We start from the raw sequence: 9070 nt of genomic DNA, 5'->3' as shown, positions 1-9070 counted from the left end.
CAGGTGTCCGAGTAGCCTCCCCCCAGTGCTTTTTCCTTCAGGGCTAGGATTCAGCTCGGAGAGCTGAGAGGAAAATGCCTGATCCCGCCTGCCTGCACTTCTGCCCCAACCCAGGCCAGAGCCCCTCAGGTTACTTAGTCCTCAGCGCTGCCTCGGGGAGGCCAAAATAACTGCTAACGGTCATTAGCCATACTTACCCTAGTTACCCGTGCCAGAACGCCTCCTCCTGTAGCAGTTCCTGGTGATATTGAGGGGCCGCTGCATTCTGGCTTCCTTGTTTCATCCCGTCCCTTCGGTATTAACCGCAAGCAAACGCTCGTCCGTCTCTTCTCCTCGTCAGCATTTGCTGTCCTTGGTTCCATCTCTGTAAGGAAGCGATAAACTCGCGTTTTACTTCCAGTGAAACGCTTAGGTTTATGCATGATCTTTTTCTCTTTACCCTGTTTTCTTTTTCCCCCTTTTTTTTCTTTTTTTCTTCTTCTTTTCCTTAAGGGAAAGGTCTTAATACGGCACTTTGCACCATACGTTGCAGGGTAAACGGTCTGGAAACGTTACACACAGCAATTAGGGCTAGGTTATTAGGCAGGCGGGCACGTCGCCTAATACCTTCCTAACGCCATCTTCCACGAAACCTTACTTTTATTCCGCTTCAGTGTTATTGTTACTGTTCGCAAACCCTCGTATGCATGCGCTTAACCGACAACTCTCTCGGTCTTTAACTACGTGGAGGAACGACAGCCCTCGATTTGCCTGTCTCCCTTTCAAACCTATTACCTTTTTGAGACTGCTCCTAGCTTCCTCTTACTCTTGCATGCTGGCCTCACAGGCGATGACCAAAACGAACAACTGCATCGCTAGGTCTAGCCCCCTCTCTTCAAGATGTGCCCCTTCGCGGCTTACGTTTCTTGGTCTCTTCAACTTCAGCCGTGGCAATTAATCTAAAAAAGTAAGTATGACATCTATTCCTTTCCGTAGCTGCGTGTACGATAACAAAACAAAAGAGAAACAGCCAAAGCAAAGCTAAGGCAGATACAGGGAACAGCAGCCACAGGGCAGGAACGGGTTACTCAGTCCTCAGCGCTGCCTCGGGGAGGCCGAAATAACTGCTAACGGTCATTAGCCATACTTACCCTAGTTACCCGTGCCAGAACGCCTCCTCCTGTAGCAGTTCCTGGTGATATCGAGGGGCCGCTGCATTCTGGCTTCCTTGTTTCATCCCGTCCCTTCGGTATTAACCGCAAGCAAACGCTCGTCCGTCTCTTCTCCTCGTCAGCATTTGCTGTCCTTGGTTCCATCTCTGTAAGGAAGCGATAAACTCGCGTTTTACTTTCAGTGAAACGCTTAGGTTTATGCATGATCTTTTTCTCTTTACCCTGTTTTCTTTTTCCCCCTTTTTTTTCTTTTTTTCTTCTTCTTTTCCTTAAGGGAAAGGTCTTAATACGGCACTTTGCACCATACGTTGCAGGGTAAACGGTCTGGAAACGTTACACACAGCAATTAGGGCTAGGTTATTAGGCAGGCGGGCACGTCGCCTAATACCTTCCTAACGCCATCTTCCACGAAACCTTACTTTTATTCCGCTTCAGTGTTATTGTTACTGTTCGCAAACCCTCGTATGCATGCGCTTAACCGACAACTCTCTCGGTCTTTAACTACGTGGAGGAACGACAGCCCTCGATTTGCCTGTCTCCCTTTCAGACCTATTACCTTTTTGAGACTGCTCCTAGCTTCCTCTTACTCTTGCATGCTGGCCTCACAGGCGACGACCAAAACGAACAACTGCATCGCTAGGTCTAGCCCCCTCTCTTCAAGATGTGCCCCTTCGCGGCTTACGTTTCTTGGTCTCTTCAACTTCAGCCGTGGCAATTAATCTAAAAAAGTAAGTATGACATCTATTCCTTTCCGTAGCTGCGTGTATGATAACAAAACAAAAGAGAAACAGCCAAAGCAAAGCTAAGGCAGATACAGGGAACAGCAGCCACAGGGCAGGAACGGGTTACTCAGTCCTCAGCGCTGCCTCGGGGAGGCCGAAATAACTGCTAACGGTCATTAGCCATACTTACCCTAGTTACCCGTGTCAGAACGCCTCCTCCTGTAGCAGTTCCTGGTGATATCGAGGGGCCGCTGCATTCTGGCTTCCTTGTTTCATCCCGTCCCTTCGGTATTAACCGCAAGCAAACGCTCGTCCGTCTCTTCTCCTCGTCAGCATTTGCTGTCCTTGGTTCCACCTCTGTAAGGAAGCGATAAACTCGCGTTTTACTTCCAGTGAAACGCTTAGGTTTATGCATGATCTTTTTCTCTTTACCCTGTTTTCTTTTTCCCCCTTTTTTTTCTTTTTTTCTTCTTCTTTTCCTTAAGGGAAAGGTCTTAATACGGCACTTTGCACCATACGTTGCAGGGTAAACGGTCTGGAAACGTTACACACAGCAATTAGGGCTAGGTTATTAGGCAGGCGGGCACGTCGCCTAATACCTTCCTAACGCCATCTTCCACGAAACCTTACTTTTATTCCGCTTCAGTGTTATTGTTACTGTTCGCAAACCCTCGTATGCATGCGCTTAACCGACAACTCTCTCGGTCTTTAACTACGTGGAGGAACGACAGCCCTCGATTTGCCTGTCTCCCTTTCAGACCTATTACCTTTTTGAGACTGCTCCTAGCTTCCTCTTACTCTTGCATGCTGGCCTCACAGGCGACGACCAAAACGAACAACTGCATCGCTAGGTCTAGCCCCCTCTCTTCAAGATGTGCCCCTTCGCGGCTTACGTTTCTTGGTCTCTTCAACTTCAGCCGTGGCAATTAATCTAAAAAAGTAAGTATGACATCTATTCCTTTCCGTAGCTGCGTGTACGATAACAAAACAAAAGAGAAACAGCCAAAGCAAAGCTAAGGCAGATACAGGGAACAGCAGCCACAGGGCAGGAACGGGTTACTCAGTCCTCAGCGCTGCCTCGGGGAGGCCGAAATAACTGCTAACGGTCATTAGCCATACTTACCCTAGTTACCCGTGTCAGAACGCCTCCTCCTGTAGCAGTTCCTGGTGATATCGAGGGGCCGCTGCATTCTGGCTTCCTTGTTTCATCCCGTCCCTTCGGTATTAACCGCAAGCAAACGCTCGTCCGTCTCTTCTCCTCGTCAGCATTTGCTGTCCTTGGTTCCACCTCTGTAAGGAAGCGATAAACTCGCGTTTTACTTCCAGTGAAACGCTTAGGTTTATGCATGATCTTTTTCTCTTTACCCTGTTTTCTTTTTCCCCCTTTTTTTTCTTTTTTTCTTCTTCTTTTCCTTAAGGGAAAGGTCTTAATACGGCACTTTGCACCATACGTTGCAGGGTAAACGGTCTGGAAACGTTACACACAGCAATTAGGGCTAGGTTATTAGGCAGGCGGGCACGTCGCCTAATACCTTCCTAACGCCATCTTCCACGAAACCTTACTTTTATTCCGCTTCAGTGTTATTGTTACTGTTCGCAAACCCTCGTATGCATGCGCTTAACCGACAACTCTCTCGGTCTTTAACTACGTGGAGGAACGACAGCCCTCGATTTGCCTGTCTCCCTTTCAGACCTATTACCTTTTTGAGACTGCTCCTAGCTTCCTCTTACTCTTGCATGCTGGCCTCACAGGCGACGACCAAAATGAACCACCGGATCCCCAGGTCTTGCTGCTTCTCTTCGAGATGTCCCCCTTCGGTGGGCTACCCTGCCAAACAAACCAAAAAGACTGCCGAGGCCGCGAGGGTACCAGATTTTCAGACCGCTTCTCCGAGGCTTTCGGGGTGACTGACGTCACCGCTTCGCTTCACGTTACTCACAGCTACCTTCGTCTATTACTTAGGGCTAAACCTGTTTCTGTTTGCAGAGGGGCTTGTTGCTTGTTTAAACTTGACATATAGTCCATAACCTGCTCTGCATGCTCCCTAGTCCCTTCTGCTTTTGCAACACTTGTGGTAATTCAAGGCGGTAATTAAGAGTCCCCATTGCCCCATAGGCTGGAGCGAGACATTGCTGCTGCTCTGAGGAGGTGCCTAAAAGCCACGCTGTTTTCGCTAGCATCACTGGGGCTTCCCAGAGCCCATCGGTGTTCTCTTTGGCTCTTCCCGAGCCTTTTAGGTTTTTTAGGCTATTCCTTAGCCCTCCATTTTAGGGCAATGTTCTCCTTAAGCACTGCGCACAGCACGATTATCCCAGATCAGCCACATCGTGCACACACAGAGGCTTCTGAGAGGCGGCTCAGAAGAAAAGAGAGAAAAGTCTCTTTGTCATCCGCACATTCACCCGTCAACACTCTTCACCAGGAAGTGCTGTAAGTTCCTGTTTCTCTAAAGCGGGACTGAGTCGAGGCGGAGACGCAGATCGCACCCCATCTTTGTTAGAACGCCTCACTGCTGCGGGCACTGGGTCTGGCAGCAGTTTGAGGAATGTTTGGGGCCTTGCACAGAGTGCAGGGGAAGGTCTGGAGTCAGTGACAACATTGCGGCAGGGCTCGGAGGCATTTTGGGGCCTGTGGGGGTGTTGGGGCAGGATTTGTGGGTGGTTTAATGGCTCTGGGGGGGCTGGTTGCAGGAAGGGTGGGACTCTGCGGGGCCCTCAGGGCAGGGGTGCCATCCCAGATGCGTAGTGAGCACACAGGGGTGCCCTACGTGGCTCTCAGCTCGGCGGGAGCAGCCACCGGTCTCCCACCCCACCAGACAGGGGAGCGGGGCGGGGGGGGGGGGGGAGGAGAGGAGGTGGAGGGATCTATGAGCTCGCAGAGAACGCCAGAGGAGGCAGCAGGGAACTCCCCAAGGACCCCGCGTCCCAGACGAGAGGAGGCATCAGGCTGCCGTGCCGCTGCTAGAGACATCCAGACCCCCGCGCAGACACCCCCCACACACTCCTCCAGGCTGCGTCCGCAGGGGCGAGCGCACGCCCCGGCCCGCGCTGGGGAGGAACCGGGGCCCTACAGGCGACACACGCAAAAGGGAGAGTCAGAGCCGCGCTCCGGCAGACCCGGCGCCGCGCAGACCCGGCGCGGCGCGGCGCGGCCCCCGGCCCGACTCCCCCCCCCCGCCCCGCCGCCTCCACGCAGCGACGGCCCCGGCTGGCAGGACACAGCCCGACACCCGCGGCCACCCGAAGGCGCACGCTCGCCTCACCTCGCCTCACCGCGGCCCCCACATGCTCGACTCCAGCCCGCCTCTGCCCTCGCCCGCCGCCGTCCAGCCAAAACACCCGCCCTGCTCGCCGCCATCTTGCCCGCCGCCGCACCGCGCGTGCGCCGGCCGCCCAGGGCTCGCGCCGCCGCACCGCGCGTGCGCCGGCCGCCCAGGGCTCGCGCCGCCGCACCGCGCGTGCGCCGGCCGCCCAGGGCTCGCGCCGCCGCACCGCGCGTGCGCCGGCCGCCCAGGGCTCGCGCCGCCGCACCGCGCGTGCGCCGGCCGCCCAGGGCTCGCGCCGCCGCACCGCGCGTGCGCCGGCCAAGGACCGCGCGAGAGGGGCGGGGGGAGCGGAGCGCGAGGGGCGGGGGGAGCGGAGCGCGAGGGGCGGGGGGAGCGGAGCGCGAGGGGCGGGGGGAGCGGAGCGCGAGGGGCGGGGGGAGCGGAGCGCGAGGGGCGGGGGGAGCGGAGCGCGAGGGGCGGGGGGAGCGCAGCGCGAGGGGCGGGGGGAGCGCAGCGCGAGGGGCGGGGGGAGCGCAGCGCGAGGGGCGGGGGGAGCGCAGCGCGAGGGGCGGGGGGAGCGCAGCGCGAGGGGCGGGGGGAGCGCAGCGCGAGGCAGCCCAGACCCGCAATGGCCCCACCCTCGCGTGGTCGCAGCGCCGCGCTGCAGCCGGCCGGCTCCCGCGCGCCAACCGCAGCCCGCCGCGCCACCCCGGCGCTCAGGCCGAGCAGCGAGCGCCCCGAGGCTGCTCTGCCCGCGCCCAAGAGAGCGGCGGGGATCAGCGAGCAGGCGCTGGGGCTGCCCCGGGGAGAGAGCGCCGCGGAGCAGCTCCGAGACGGCACTGCCCGTCCCCGCGCCCCCAGGAAGCACCGAGAAGGAAAAGCCCTCTCGGGAAAAGCGCTCCCGGTCCGTGAGCACCGGGCAGGGGGCACGAGCGCGGCCCCTGCGCTTACCCGTCCCCGAGAGAGCGCAGAATAGCGGCCAACGCGGCGACCGGCAGCGCGCGCGTGTGCGCCGGCTGCCCGCAACGGTCTCCGTACGCAGCGGTGGCCGCCGGCGGCTGCAGTGCTGCCTTGTCGACACGCGAGGGCAGCCGTGAGCGCGCCGGAACGCAATGCGCATGCGCGCCCCCCCTCCCGCGTGCAGTGCCGCCTTTCAGACACGCGAGGGCAGCAAGGAGCAGGGCGCAGCGCTTTCCTGCCCCCCTTGCAAAATACTCGCTAGGCAAAAGTGGCTTGGGCTCCTCCCGAACGCTTACCTGGCTTCATTACTACAGCTATTAGGAACCGAAGTGCATAGCCTTCTAGCAAAGGGAACGACCGTCTTTTCAAAACTTCCCGCGACTCCCCAGAATTGTCACTGCCTTGCATCAGCAGCCAGCTTCTTCCAACCCAGCCGCAAGAAACATTTTGCCTTCCCGGCAGAACTTTCTGCTCCCTGGGGGGTCCAAAGGAAACCCGTCACTCACTACTGTCTGTCAAAACGTACCGGAAGCCCTCAAATACAGGACAAGACGCCTTCTCTAAGGAAGCTGACTACTAGGTCTGCTTCACGGCAGCTTCTCCCCAGTATCAGGGCCCACTCAATAAACAAAATAGGACGAGAAATGTCTTAATCTGCTCCAAGTGCTTTCGTATAAGAGAACAACATCAAAACGAGGTATTATTGCATTTAGCCTCCACTACACGTGCTACCCCAGCGCCACGGACTTGCTTTAAAGCATCAGTGACGTACGCGGTCTGGCAGTAATTAATATTCACAGAATGAATATGCACTCGATCGAGTACGGGTGTTCATAAAAAGCTTTGCCAGTGCGTCGCTAGGTAACAAACCTAGACAAGCAGCTATTTGCCCTGATCCTTCGGCTTACATTTCTTCTGCCGGATGTAGTCAAACGTACCTGAACGCAGTGGCCTTGCGAGGCAGTGACACGGTGTCCGTGGGGTGGCTGTTCCAGGGTCTCTCGGGCTGTTCCAGGGTCCTCGGACAGCAACGGTGCTGGTCGACTTTCCCTTGCGCTGCACAGCAGGACAGCTCCGCACCGTGCCCTCCCAGCACCGCTACTCCTCCCAGCAGCTGCCTAACCGGCCCCAATCCTGAGCAAAGCTACGACCCCCAGGAGCCCGCAGCACCCCTCCTACTCTTCCCGCCCTCCCCATTTCCAAGAGGGACAGCCCCAGCCCCCGGGGACAACCCTGCCTGGTCACGCTGCTGTCCGAAAAGCGGATTCGTTGCCCGCTGTGCACTAAGCCAATAATGACACGCTCAGGAGAGACATTTGCTTATTTATTTCAGAGTTGTGCAAGCCTGGCTGCTCGGTGTTTTCCCCACAAATCAAGCGCAACTTCCCCCCCCCGCCCCGGCTTTCCAAGTAGCATTTATACAAGTTGCAAGGTTTGCAACTTTCCCTCTTACACCGGTTGGTTAGTGATTTACATACAATTCTAATATTGCTTACACACCATTTTAAAACTACGCATGCTCAGGGGAGGGGTCTTCACCCGGGCACAGGTCTTTCTGACCTATGGGCGTGATTTTCTTGTATTATAATGAGGACAGTTCAGTTCGGGGATACCTCGAATTCCTTTGCTAAATCGGCAACGTCTACATAGAAAACAAAACATTTTGATTTACTATTTCTTTAAGGCTTTAGCACTTCTAGCATGGCCTTGATTAAAGAATTATTTCCTCCCAGGAAATGGGGGGGGGGGGGTGTTCCTCCTCATCTGCCTAGTTTAAACAGCAGGAACACTCTTTCTGAGCTTCCAAGGTTGTCTTGCAACACCATCGGAGATGGAAAACACTTCCTGCCCTGTACCGGGGAAAAACAGGGGCATTCCACTGTCCCCCGTGACCTGTGGGGACTCAGGCGTGAGTGACACACGTCCAGTAAGGAACAGACCCAGCGGGCACTACAGCTCCTGGCCTGCCACGCGGCCACCCGCTGGGAACCCCGCTGGCAGGGACCTGCCGCCGCCGCCCCCCCCGCGGGGCCACCTCGAGAGGCGCAGCATGGTCACCCAGTAGCCCCGCCTGAGAAGACTACACCTCCCAGCATACCGTGCACGCGAGAAGGGCGGCCCGGAAGCCCAGTGCCGGAAGACTACTGCTCCCGGCATGCCATGCCAAGCAACATGGCCGCCCGGAAGCCCAGTGCCGGAAGACTACCGCTCCCAGCATGCCGCGCTCAGAACAAACATGCCCCACCGGAAGCCCAGTGCCGGAAGACTACTGCTCCCGGCATGCCGCGCCGAAAGCTACGGCTCCCCGCAGTCCCGCACCCCAACTCCCGCCCCCCACCCGCAGCGCTGGGGCACCTTTGACCCTCGGCACATTCCGTTCCTTTCCGTCCCGCCCCCCTTCCCCTTCCCCCCTGTCCCCCCGGAAACGGCCGCAGAGCCCCGAGCGCGGCCCCGCCGGCCCCACCACCGGCCCGGGGCTCCCCCGACACCCCCGACACCGGCCCCGCCTCAGCTCCGACACTGCCCCCGCCCCTCCACGACCCTCCTCCCCCCGCTCCCCGACACGCTCCCGAGCTGACACAGGAGACCCCCCCCCCCGCCCCGCGCTCCTCCGACCGCGCAGTAAACCGCACCACAGCCCCGGCGCACCCCCTTCCTCCCCCCGCCTCCGTGGCCCCGGGACGCTCCCAGCCGCCGGGACCCCCGGCACATGCGGGACCCGCAGCCTGCAGCGCGCCTCCCCCGGCCTCGCTCACCTCCTCCGCGGGGCGGCCGCCGGGCTGGGCCCGAAGGGCCGTGCTCCGTGGCAGCTCCGCTGCCCAGCTCCTGCCCCAGCGCCAGCTCCCCCCAACTGCAGCCCCAGCCCCCAAATGTGGGCCTGCCCTTGCCATCAGCCCCACCTGGGGCCTGTCCTGCCACCCAGCTCCCCCTGGCATTCATCCCAGCCCCAGGGCCCGCAGCTGTGGGCCTG

General features: G+C 58.4%; 1 long non-coding RNA gene across 1 annotated transcript; it reads right to left on the bottom strand.

Annotated features, from left to right (window-relative positions):
• Nucleotides 1–1136: 1136 nt before the first annotated feature.
• On the bottom strand, nt 1137–3690 carry LOC135325977 (uncharacterized). Its single transcript, XR_010386677.1, has 6 exons — nt 3574–3690; nt 2997–3163; nt 2641–2804; nt 2064–2230; nt 1708–1871; nt 1137–1297 (listed from the first exon to the last, which is right to left on the bottom strand). It is a non-coding gene; the product is annotated as an uncharacterized LOC135325977 (long non-coding RNA).
• Nucleotides 3691–9070: the final 5380 nt, after the last annotated feature.

Source organism: Dromaius novaehollandiae, unplaced genomic scaffold (assembly GCF_036370855.1).
Source record: "Dromaius novaehollandiae isolate bDroNov1 unplaced genomic scaffold, bDroNov1.hap1 HAP1_SCAFFOLD_166, whole genome shotgun sequence".
Classification (NCBI taxonomy): Eukaryota; Metazoa; Chordata; class Aves; order Casuariiformes; family Dromaiidae; genus Dromaius; species Dromaius novaehollandiae.
Note: the sequence above shows the minus strand (reverse complement) of the source record. Positions and strands in the feature narration are given on the sequence as shown.